Source organism: Anas acuta, chromosome 4 (genome assembly GCF_963932015.1).
Source record: "Anas acuta chromosome 4, bAnaAcu1.1, whole genome shotgun sequence".
Taxonomy (NCBI): Eukaryota; Metazoa; Chordata; class Aves; order Anseriformes; family Anatidae; genus Anas; species Anas acuta.
In genome coordinates this window covers 38,367,403-38,379,788 of record NC_088982.1, presented here as the reverse complement: position 1 = coordinate 38,379,788, position 12,386 = coordinate 38,367,403, and the positions used below count along the sequence as shown (strand labels likewise).

General features: G+C 35.1%; 1 long non-coding RNA gene across 1 annotated transcript in view; it reads left to right on the top strand.

Annotated features, from left to right (window-relative positions):
- LOC137855984 (uncharacterized) overlaps nt 1-3,673 on the top strand; it is a 63,025-nt gene extending 59,352 nt beyond the window's left edge. Inside the window, exons 2-3 of the long non-coding RNA XR_011096119.1 lie at nt 334-415; nt 1,675-3,673. This is a non-coding gene — a long non-coding RNA (uncharacterized lncRNA). The remainder of the gene's footprint in view (nt 1-333; nt 416-1,674) is intronic.
- Nucleotides 3,674-12,386: the final 8,713 nt, after the last annotated feature.

Here is a 12,386-nt window from a genome sequence, read left to right as displayed (position 1 = left end):
AAATAACATAACTCAGTATTCAGTGGTTCAGGATACTGAGTTCATTGTCTAAACTTATGAATAACACTGAATATTCATTTAAATATCTACTTTGTGTAACTTCAATTCAAAAAGAGAAATTAAATCTCTAATTTCTGGTGTAACATTTTTGAAATAAATTCATTTCAGAAACTTTATTTTCTTCAGAGGAACTAAAACTATATCCTGTCATATCTTGCTCTTTAGCTTACTGTATTATTTTTTGTGTATTTCCAATACAATTCATTTTAAACAGTTTTCCCAAATTTACACTAGAAAACTGATGTACCATGTACCCCTTGGCTTCATTTTCAGATCTTTACTGCTGTGAAAACATGAGGATTTTCTACCCATGCTTTGGAGTCCAGCTCAACAGAATTGCCAAGAAAGTAAATCTGTAACCATGACCAACTTCTCATTTTGGGGGATAAAAGGCCTGAGTAAAGAAAGGAAGATGGGCTTTAAAGAAATTTTTTTGATCATGTGTTGAAGAATCTGCATTTCTGCATTATGGACTTTTCATGGGCACCTTTGCAATGAGTCTACTCTCTCCCAGTCTGAACAGAAATTAAAGTGTGGTGGTCTGACTTGGTTGTACCATAAAAGCACTTAATGCAATGCTTCCTTTCAGGGTTTGTTGTCTTGGCCATGGTGGTGCAGTTTCAGTCTGTAGACATTCTGAACCCAAAGTCAGCATTCCTTTCCACAGTGTCAATTTATCAGCTTAAACATTTGTTAACTCAGAGGACCAAAGCATCCTTCACCGTATGGTGTAGACATGTGATTTTGAACATGTTGCTTTTCATCTTTGTGACTCAATGTCCCACCTGGGAGATGATGATAACAATGCTAATGTGTCTCATTATTGTCTTGCCTATTTAAACTGTAAGCTCTTCAGGGCAAAGACTGTCTCATACCATATGTCTTCACAGAGACTGGCAGAATGAGTCATTGATTGCATTTGGGGTCTCTTGGTGCCACTATAATTAAAAAAGAGACAATAATATTAAAAAAGGAGGAAAAGGGGAAGGTAGGTCTGGTATCAAGAGGCTTGCAGATTTCCTGGTAGCAACCCAAAAGCAAGAGGAAAGTTTATCTCCAATGAGAATCCTTGCTTTCTCAACTTTCTCAACTCCAAATGTCTTTTTATTTATTTATTTTTTTAAGAAGTACAGTCAAGGAACTTTGTAAGCAGGCTAATCCAGAAGCTAGTGGGTGGTATTTTTAGTATTGTAAGTGCAAACTGTAAGAGAAGGATTGGTAATGTACTACAAGGGTGTGGGTTGGAAAACAGATCAAATTTTTAATGGAATTGTGCCTATAAAATTAGTGTTGCCTCCTTCCTCATTAGAGGATGAACAGATGTTTCTGAGAGTACATGAGGTGTTTGTACTTACCAATAGAGAAAGGGAAGCTAATGTGAGAAAGACAGAGGTTGATTCACATTTTGCTATAGCACATCAGTTACTAATAGGGCTATATTCTGCCTCAGTTAGTGGGAAGAAGTCTTTCACCTGTTGCTTCGTGCAATAGGGTAAGAAGACTAATGAAAATTATTCTTTTAGTTGCTAGAGATGACTGCTGAAATCTAACTACACTAATAGCTCCCATTCTGTTTTTTTCACATATAGTTTTCTAAATATAGTTTTTCTATAGTTTCTAAATCCAAGTCTTATTTGAAGGTCTAAGATTTGCGTCCAGTACCCATTACATCAACTGAAGACTGGAGGGGAAGAAAATAGTTCTACAGAGCATTCAGGACTTGATCACATATACCACATAAACTAAATCCCGCTTTACACTTTGTAGTTCTTATTGAATTCTTCAGACTGCTTCAGAATCTTGTCCTTGGCTGATGATAAACACAAGAAACACATTCTGTGTTAAACGACAACCTGAAAATTTACCTAAATATCAAGAGTTTAAATAAACTTTGATGGACAGACAGGCAGTATGCTTTTATTTTCCTTTCTTTTTTTTTTTTTTTAGTGTATTGAGCTTTGTAAATGGAAAGCAATGTCTACTCTCTCTCAACGCCTGTAAAATTTATACCATTATTCTTCATTTTATTCTTAAACATTTTGATCTAAGTATTTTTCATTAGCATCTCACTTAAGTGAGAATTATGATTACAGACTATTTGCAATATTTAGAGAAAAGTTAAATTACTGAATTACTGAATTACTGTAACTTTTCTTGCTGATTTGGATTTTTTTATTATTATTATTTTTTTTTTAAAGAGAAACAAATAGTACAGAAGTTACGTTTAACAGTGATGTCTATAACTACCTTAGTTCTCTATTGGAAGACATGACTTTTTAAAAAGTGAAGGACTGGTAATGGCTCTAATCCATCCTTCACGCTCTCATCAGTGCCTGGGCAAGCAACATGTACTTTGGCATTTTGCAATATGTTGCAGCATATCTTTCAAGCTGAGGGAGGGAGTATATAACTAGTTCCACATTCCTCTCTTCTCAGGAGTGTTTAAACTCTTTTCCAGAGACTCTGCTTGTAGCTAGCTGCAGTATTGTCACTGTGATTGTAAGTTATTTACTGAATAGCTCAATTCTTATAGGAATTTATAAGATTTCATAATTGTCTCTATCACATCCTTCAATTTTTAGGGTGATAACTAACTGAAAGGCCTGTCTTGCACTGGTGAGACTCAGTGATAACATTTCAAATGATGTTTGTGCTCTTCATAAAAAAAAAAGTTCAGTTTGCTACTCCAGAAACAGTATTTTTAAATGAAATGATTTTCCGTTTGCTAACCATCCTGTATACTAACCCAAAATCTTTATGATTAGGAGTAGGTGTTTTCATCAGGTCTTCCTTTTTTCACCATTTCCTTTTCATTTCAGAGAGAAAAATTTCTTACTTGGGAGCATACCTATTTCAGTTGAAAAATAAAAGCCTGTATTGAGTGGGAAGGAGATTAATCCACTGTATATGAGAGTTTTGCCTTTTTTGTGCACACTTTTTTTTTTAGTATCTCTACATTATTATTTGAGAATCTCATATACTTCTATCATTAATAATAATATTTACATTTTATTCATGACCATAAAAAGTAGATTCACTTTATAGCTGCGGAGATTTAGCAAAGCACAATAATAGGACACCTGGCCCCACTAGTCACAACTAAGATCTTACTCTGAATTTCCCTATTGTCTAAGAGTAGTAACAGATTCAGATCGGATTTCTTAACCTGCAGCTGCAGCAAGTAAAGTAAGTTATTTGCTGACTTCTTTTTAATAATTTATCATTATGGCTTTTTATATTCAAGATCAGTTTCAAATAAAAAAAATAAAGATCAAATTATTCACAAGACCTAAACACATGCTTAAGTTAATATTTTACTTTTATGAGAATTTCTGTTGACTTCAATAGAAATACTTATTATGCTCAAAGGTGATTATTTTCTGGATCAGGGGCTGGCTTACATAATTCTTAGGAAAGGGGCCACATTTGTTTGGTTCTCTCTAGTTAATAAGGATTAGTTTAAATTTATCGGTGAAGTTTAGGAACTTAGCAGGCAGATTCAAATTTCTCTTGATATTTGGAATTCAGAAATTTTGTTTAAGATCATCTGTGGCATGAGTTTCAGTTTTTAAAAAGCATCTATTATAATGTACATTTATTTATCTAAAATGATCCTCTTTTAAACCCATAAAAGCTTAATGCCATAATTGCCTTTAATGTCTTGGCCAAGTGTGATTTAACAAAACCCATTGGAAAATGTGATCATCTGCATCCTTAATTGTAGGATGACCCCACTCTTTGTGAATTCCAAATTGCTTCATTATACTCAAGTACTATGTAGGTAACACTACTGGGAAAGGTATTATGGATCTTGTATAATAACAATAATTATTAATAATAATTAATAAAGATGATAGCTTGGTATGTAGCCAAGACACTTCTGTTTGATTAACAGTTAATTTTTCTACTTTATCATGCTACATCTACTGTGCTTGTCATATTTTATCACATATACTATATTATTATATACAAGATATAATACTTTACTGCAATAGGTAGATAGGCTCTAAAAGCATGTGCATCTTATGAGGAAAAAAAATCCAGCTAAATCCAAATGTTGAAAAGGTAGGGCATGAATGGCATAAGAAAGCCTCAGCCTCTGACTTTTACCCCTATTTGATCAAATTTCTTTCCATAATGAATCTTTTATTATCCTAATAGGTTTACACTGATTGAAAGGCTTCTCTTCTTGGAGCCTTTATGGTCCAAGAAGAAGATCAGGAGTTTACAAAACTCAGCTTTTGGAAACACAGACTAGATCTCATATCAAAATATCCAAAACAGCATAAGTAGATTTTTCAAATCACTGTTGGAAACATATTCTAATAGTGTCATTAAATGTTTGGCATCCTTAAAATATCTTAAGACTGGATTTGGAGTGCTTCACAGTAGTCTTGCCTCTTCTTTCTTCTCTTGAAAGCTCAGATCTAACAGATAGAGAGAGATCCAATAATTCTCTGTGCTTCAAAACCGAAATTCATTCATGTTCTGGGAAAGATATATGCCTACAATGAGGTGTTCACATTCTTTCAGTTGTATACAATCATTAATGACCTTCAGGGAAAAATATGGTTTTGTCAGTATGTTAGATTAAGCAACCAAATGCCACAGTAATCAATTTAAAAAAGAATCACTGGGAAGAATACTGACTTTATAGGGTAGGGAGCTGCAATAAGCAAGGGTAACATTAGTGTATTTTACTATGAAAATTACTGAAGCAATTTACCCAGAAACTGTGGCCATTATCAGAATTCTTAACTTCCCTCACACCCAGTTTTCTCATTCTCTTTTGTAAGCATTAATCATATTTTATTTTTAACCAGAAACCTCAAAGCAGAATTAAATTAAGTGAAACTTCAATAATGAAATTGCATACAGTATTATTCAGAAGTTATGTAGAGAAGCTTTAATATACTCCATTAGGCAGAGAAAAATGGTGAAAGGATATGGTTAATGTTCATCTGCAGTCAGTTTCTCTTTTCATTATAAGAATTTTGCTATTGACTTCAATAGGAGGGAAACCAGCCTCTGGTGAGGTGGTGTAATAGTGTGGGTTAGTCTCCTGAATCACTAGAAAGGCTTTTTAGATTAAAATAAAACGGAATGATGGTACCTATTATTACACAGGGAAGAAGATGTATATTAAAAAGGGCAGAACTGCATTTGTAGGGCTGAGCTGAGTCTGGTGCTTGGGTGGTTGGCCTCAGCAGGGCTCCCCACACTGCTGTGTGTATAATATTGGGGTGATGCCTGTCTAGCACAAGGGAATGTGGAGCAAGGTACTGAAGCACTTGTCACCTCTGCCAGTTCCATTCAGGGCAAAGTTTTGTCTTCCTTTTTTTGAGGACTAGAGTTATGGGTTTGGTAAAGTCTTGAAATTACTGGAAGCACTAAGTTTAGCATGGAAAGCTAGCAGCTCCAAGAAATGCTGTGTCTGAAGAATGCATGCTCTGTTGAAATGTGTTAAAGGGTGTCTACCATATACTTCAGCTGTGTATCAAGTACGTGCTTTTTTTTAGTAAGCAGCTAAGTGCCTTAGCCAGACCTTCAATCTGCTGCTTTATGAGTTTTCTGGCAATTATTTAATTATTAGATTTTTAAGTCTTTTCCTAAAATGAGGAAGAAAGAAAGAAATAAAAATCTTTTTCATTAATTTCCATTTTCCCCACAGAACTGAAGTTATGAGTTCTTCTCAACATTCACAGCAGGTCTACCAGTATCTCCAGCCTGAAAAGAAGTATGTTTGTAGGGTGTGTATTTACCAGGCTTGTTTATTTTGTTGTTACTGTTGAACACTTACAGAGAAACAGAAAGGGTACAACAAGAAACCACAAGAAAATGCCTTAGCACTGGCAAAGCAACTCCAGTAGATTGTCTCTGGAAGTGCACCTTAAGAGCTGAAACCTTGCTAGAAGAGATCTTCAAGCTGAACAAAGGTGTTTCCTCCTGTTGTCTGACTTCTAATTGCTAAGCAGAGGCGGGGAAGGTAGTTATCTTAACAAGTGATCTGGGCAAGGGAAACCTTACAGTTGCATTGCCAAGACAGTGTACTTTATGGAAAAGATAGGTGTATGTGCAAGACATTCTGTAAATTTCAAACATTTGATGAAATCCACTAAAAATGTTTTTCACTCCTCTTTCCCTACCTCAGTAAAAATCCTTAAAAATAACAATGGTTTTATGATTTAACTTTCTTCCTGCCACACAGATCATTACAATCAGTTAATTAGAGATGTGCAAATCTAACAACTCCTTTTAACATTTCTGGGTGTTCTGGTATCCAGAATGACACAACTCTAACTGCTTTCTTTTCCTTGGGGATTTCAGCTACTGTTTTCCCCTTCTTTTGCTCTGTGCATACTGCTAAGAAAAAAAATGAGATGTTCAGTGATGACTAAAGAATAAACAAAACCAAAGCTCCTAAGAGATGGAATTCACAAGTCTTAGCTTGAAACAAACAGGAAATTCTGAGGTTCCTGATAACATATGAGGTTTTTTAATTCCCAGTTAATTGAAATCAGTGTGAGGGAAAAGCAACTGACTTAGAAAAAGTAGTTGACAGCACTTCATTTTCATGTAAAATATTGCTATTGTCAGTGGCCCAAGCAATGATCAAGACAGGATGTTGAAATTGGGAAAAAGACAAAAAAGAGCTGGTAAAGATCTGGCTAAATAAATATCACTAATATCGCTATGGTAGTTACAGTACTATTCTTTATATTTATGTTAGACCTGCTAATAATCTGCAACATACTGTCCTATGTTCTGTATTTAAGTGCTATCAGGCAGCGTATATAAATTCTGTACCCCATGAGAACCATTTCTTTTATTAAGTTAAAATGAAACATCATATTATTGCAGAAAAAAACAGGAATTGAGTTAGAGTACTACTTTTTGTTCACATGAGGGAAATTGCTTAAATAGCACCCTTGAACTATTAAACTGCAAAGATTTACTTTGAAGCTATGCAGCGGAAAAGAACACTGTTGCTCTCTCGAAAGATCTAAATCTTTTCACATACAAAGATTTTGAGATTCTTCATTGTCATTAGAACAGTAACGTCATTCTATTTCAAATAAATAGTCAATATAGAAGCTACTTTTTCAAATAGTTTATGGCTGTGACTTTCCAGAGGCAGCTGTGACTTAACAGGTCAGCTGTTATGCAGATGTCTTATGAAACCTAAGTGGCATAGGTAGGGTTGGAGGTTAAATGCCTTTGAAGTCCTAAACAGCAGTAACAGTAGTCAAATAAAGCATGCCTTGTGAGACCTGATTCCCCTTCCTTGATAAATAGTTGGGCTACTACACAAGTAGAGAAACAATATCTATATATAGAGAGAGAGAGATAAAGAAATCATCTTGTAAAAAGTTTTACCTTTCTTCTCTGAAGTCCTCATATTTATGACAGGCCACAGCAGGCATTCCTCAACATTAGCAGATAAGATTTTTTATCTGTCACCAGTGTTTAGAGATACCTACTACTTTGTTTTAAGAGTACAATTAAAATAAGCATATAAATATAAACTAAGCTGTTTAGCATGCATTCAGGTAAGGAATAGGAAGAACCCATTAACCTCTTGAATTGAATGAGCCTGGACAGAAGTATTTGGCCTGAAATTTTAAAAGTTTATTATTGGTGGAAATTTAGTTCCTAGGTCAAAATCATTGATATGGTAATTTTGCTGAAATTGTTGTTTTAGTGGAAGGAACTTAACATTGCAAATGAGATTGCTTCCATCCAGTAGGACTATTTTCTTTCCTTTTTTTTTTTTTTTTTTTTTCTTTCCCCATGGAAATTGATGAGAGCAAGCTGCTTTTCTTTTGCCAAGTTGTAAAATATGAGGATAGAGAAGCATCTGGTAAAGTTGTCATTGCTCCAGAGAATTCTTTGGAGCTAATGGTCTCTGGGTTTGTCATATCACTTCTTTCCACCAGTAGTTAGGGCTTTTCTGTAATGATGAATTAGTGTACTTGCAATATGCGTGATTTGGCACAGCCCCAATATGAAACTGTGTCTGATTTTTTCCTGTAGATGTTATCAGGTTACCCTGGAGCTGGTTTCTGAACTCTGAAGTTTATTTCTTTGGTGGTCAGAACTGTAGGTTCCTGCTATTTCAAATAAATAAAAATAAATGCAAAGTAATATCCTCTACTCCCCATTTAAAAAATAAATAAATATGGCATGTCAGACACTGTTTTAAAACACAAGGAGTGAGTCCTTCCAATTATCCATCTGGAAAACATAGATTTGCATCACTGAGAGCATATTTGTTCTACCAGCAGTCTCAATCATATAGAAATATGTTCAAACAACAGTGGCAGCTCTAATGCTTTTCAGTAATATGAAAGACTTGAAAGAGCTAATGAAATGAGGAGTAAATTCCCCTAGCTGTATGTGTTAAATACAAGAGCATGTTGACACAGGTATGTACAGACTACAGGACCATTTACATGTATACAGATGACCTGTAGTGTATTTAGAGGCTTGCAAACACATACGTTTCATTACATATCTGGATTTCTCTACTTTACTAAAGTTTAAAGTTAAGACTTTATATTACATATATTATATTTTTCTTTGTTTTGATTGATTCAGATTCTTCTTTGCTTCTTCTTTGCTATTTCTGGCTTGTTTTTCAGAAACAAATGTTTTCGTTTTAAATTTTTGATTATTTTTACATGAACGATATGAAATACACAAAACTACCATGAGGTGCTGAAAACCATACTTTTATAAAGAAAGGCATATAAATTGCTAAGTGCAGACTGTCATGTTTTTGTTTTCAAGTCAAATTTCTGAAGTTCAGAATAAATCGAGTTCATGCTGTACTTACTGGGCAATATAGGAAAGAAATAGTGCTTTTCCCTGAATGACTTTGCCTTGTCCACTTAAAGATAGGCATCTCTTGCAGATTTTGCATTTATGTCGAACAGTCTAAATATTATCTCATGTGATGTCCTTTGAACTACTGCACAGTCTCTTCCCTCTCCGATAGGAAACTTTCAATTGATATTCTATTAAAGGCACCCTCTCTTTGGCTGCTTTACAGACTAGACTCTAAGCTGTTTGAAGAAATGCTGTGTCCTGATCTTTGCCACTAGTGTCATAATATGCTTGCTACTGCTTGCAGCTAAGCTTTCCCTTAAAAATACATTCCATGTCCATGTATTTTTATGGAGAGAAGATTAAGAGACTCTAACAATGTATTTCCACCATTCAGTGCACTGAACACAGCAAGCCTTTTGACTGACCAGCAAATTGGCCTAGATTTTTTTTTTTTTAATTTTATTTATTTATCGCATGTCTTCTATAATCTTATAGGTCTCAATATGAATACATCCATAATCATAACACATTTCTTTACTACCATTTTCTGAATACTGGGAAGCTTATAGCTTCAGAACTGCAACACTTCTTTGAGCATCATTTAGTGTCACTACAGGATAAGTTTGTCCCCTCTATGCATTTTCTAGTAGCAAACTCTCACCCACAAGCAGATGCCACTCTGGCATAGGAAGATGGTGAGTGCAGTTGCCATCTGCTCTTTCACTGTCCGAGCAGATCCAGCTCTGGTGCATCTTTCATCAGAGATTTGTGCAAGCTCACACAGAAAATGTTCAAAAACTATCTTTATACAGAAGGTCTCTAACAAAGGCAATGGACTACTCGGTGGTGTCAAAAGAAACGTAAAAAAAAAAAAACAAAAAAAAACAGAGAGAGAATGCACAGAGGTTGTAACACAGTGCAGAAAGCTGTTATATAAATCATATTAGAAGAACAAAGAGAATTTGGAGAAAGTATAAAAAACTTGCTTTGAGGTTCCATAGGTCACTAAATGCAATACATGTTCCCCACACCATGTAGAAATGTGTAGCAAGGCATCAGAATTGAAAGAGGTGCAAAGAGTTTTCTGTGGTACCAGAGTCCTAAGTTGAGGACACTTTATGACTGTAAGGCTTTGTAAGTGTGGTTCCTTATGGAGGCATTCAAAACTTTTTGAATATGTCAATCCACCTTGGAAGCATGATTCCTTTACTTGTGTGTTACTTGTGCTCTACATAATTCATTCAATGTGGTATCTTTTGTAAGTTGGGTGGAATTTTTCCAAGTGATTTGAACTGGTCTGGTCATTGCATTGATAGGACAGGACATGAGTGTACATTTGGAGAAGAGGAGGCCCAGGGGAGACCGTATTGCACTCTACAACTATCTGAAAGGAAGTTGTGGGGAGCTTGGGGTCAGCCTCTTCTCGCAGGTAACTAGTGATAGGACTAGAGGGAATGGCCTCAAGATGCACCAGTGGAGGTTCAGGTTGGAAATTATGAGACATTTCTTCTTGGAAAGAGCAGTCAGGCATTGGAATGGGTTGCTCCCCCGTTGGAGTTGCTTCAGTTGTTGGAGTCACTGTCCCTGGGGTTATCAAAGGAAAGGCTGGACATGGTGCTTAGGGACATGGTTTAGCAGGTGATATTGGCGGTAGGGGGACGGTTGGACCAGATGATCTTGAAGGTCTGTTCCAGCCTTAATGATTTATGACTGGGAGCAACCCATGACCTGGACGTTATTGCTTGTATCAGGGATGAACCAGGATTCTGCCAAACAGAGCAAGCTACTTGACAGGAGACTGACATTTAATCACATTAAGAAAAAAGTTTGAGCATAAAAGGAGGGGAGAAAGAGCACCCTTGATTATTTGATGTCTTGCATATTTGTTTGACATGAAGCTTAATCTTTTTCTATCACTGTAAATCATCTGCTCAATCCTGTATTAATTATACAAAGATACAATGCATTTTTTTCTCTTTATTTTTTAATGTTAAACAGTCTTCCTTGCATCATCATTGGCTATGCTATACATACAAGATGCTGTATGCATACAGAAAAAAAACACAACCTTGAAATACTGCATTGTCAAACTAGTGCCTAGAAAGCTATTAAATTAATCTTAAAATTCAGATAACTAAGAAAGGTCCTAAATGAGTTCCTTGTTTGAAAGTGGAACTGTACTATGTTTAGCTATTGCATATTTTTGGCTCTGAAAGAATTTTGACCATGAAAATATAACTGGTCTTGTGAGTAATTTTAGGGGGGGGGGAAAGGCAAACATTGAAAGATGGAAACATTCTGTCTGAGGGAATAAAACAAACAAAAAAGCCAGAATAATTTTATTGCTCCAACCTACAAAAAACGCTAAACTGTAGTTAGTCAGATCTTATTTGCCACAAAAATATATATAAATATTTATTGACAAGATTTTAGTTCCTTTGTTACCAACAATAAATAGTTCTTGTCACTGACATACATCAGAGACTAATCAGTTATTTTTTATCATTTTGTGATGTTGATTAGCCTACATGCTTTTTGAGGTTCTTATTTCTATTTTACTATGATTCTAGTATTGCAGAAATAATTCAAGGAGTTACTACCTATATATAGTAACGTACCCTTTGATAGTAAATCAGTGAAATAGTAATTTGGGGGTAGAGGAGAAGGAGGAGAAGAAGAAGAAAAAGAAAAAGAAAAGAAAACACTTGGAATTCACTGTAAGCCAAATTGTTTGGGGAAAATCGGGGAAGAGTCTGAGAACACTCGGCAGTTGTAGAGTCAAATTCCTGGGTGGCAGAGATAAACACCTGTACAATTCTACCTGGCTGTAGGGTGGATGTGCTAGAGACTGAAAATTTTAATTCTACTTATCCACAGTTTTCATGTCCCTGCTGTTTTTCTCAAGTAAATTAAAGAGTCTGAGAACTGACAATAAAGTATGTTTAATCTTGGGAAGCATCAAATCTAGACAGATGAGAACTAACTTTCATCTGGGTAACAATGGATATTTTCCTCTTTGATTATCTCATAGTATTACCAGTAGCTTTTATACTGTGACAGACTTTGTCCAGCTATTTTAACTATTCAGATTTTACCTAGGTCAGTGAAATCTGTTCTGGTATCTCCTCCATAGGAATAGTCCTTTTTTTACAATAAGTATCTGGAGTATCTACCTTTATTTTGAGTTTTCATTCATGAAACTCTTATATTCAGTAATGGCTGAAACAAGCATTTTGAAGGTGGCGTATGTGTTAATTGGTAACTGCATATCAGATTCCTAATCTGATCCAGATCCTCTTAGGCCATGAAATTATATGTACTTAAGAAACACCTTTGGGTGAAGTTTTTTAAAAAAAAAAAAAAAAAAAAGACCTCAGACCTTCTTTCCTTCTTTTCTTTTGTACTTTAAGATCTATCACACAATAGTTCTTAAAATATTATAATATTTACATTTCTAGGTCAGAGAAAAAATAGACAGTGCATCAACCATTCAATTG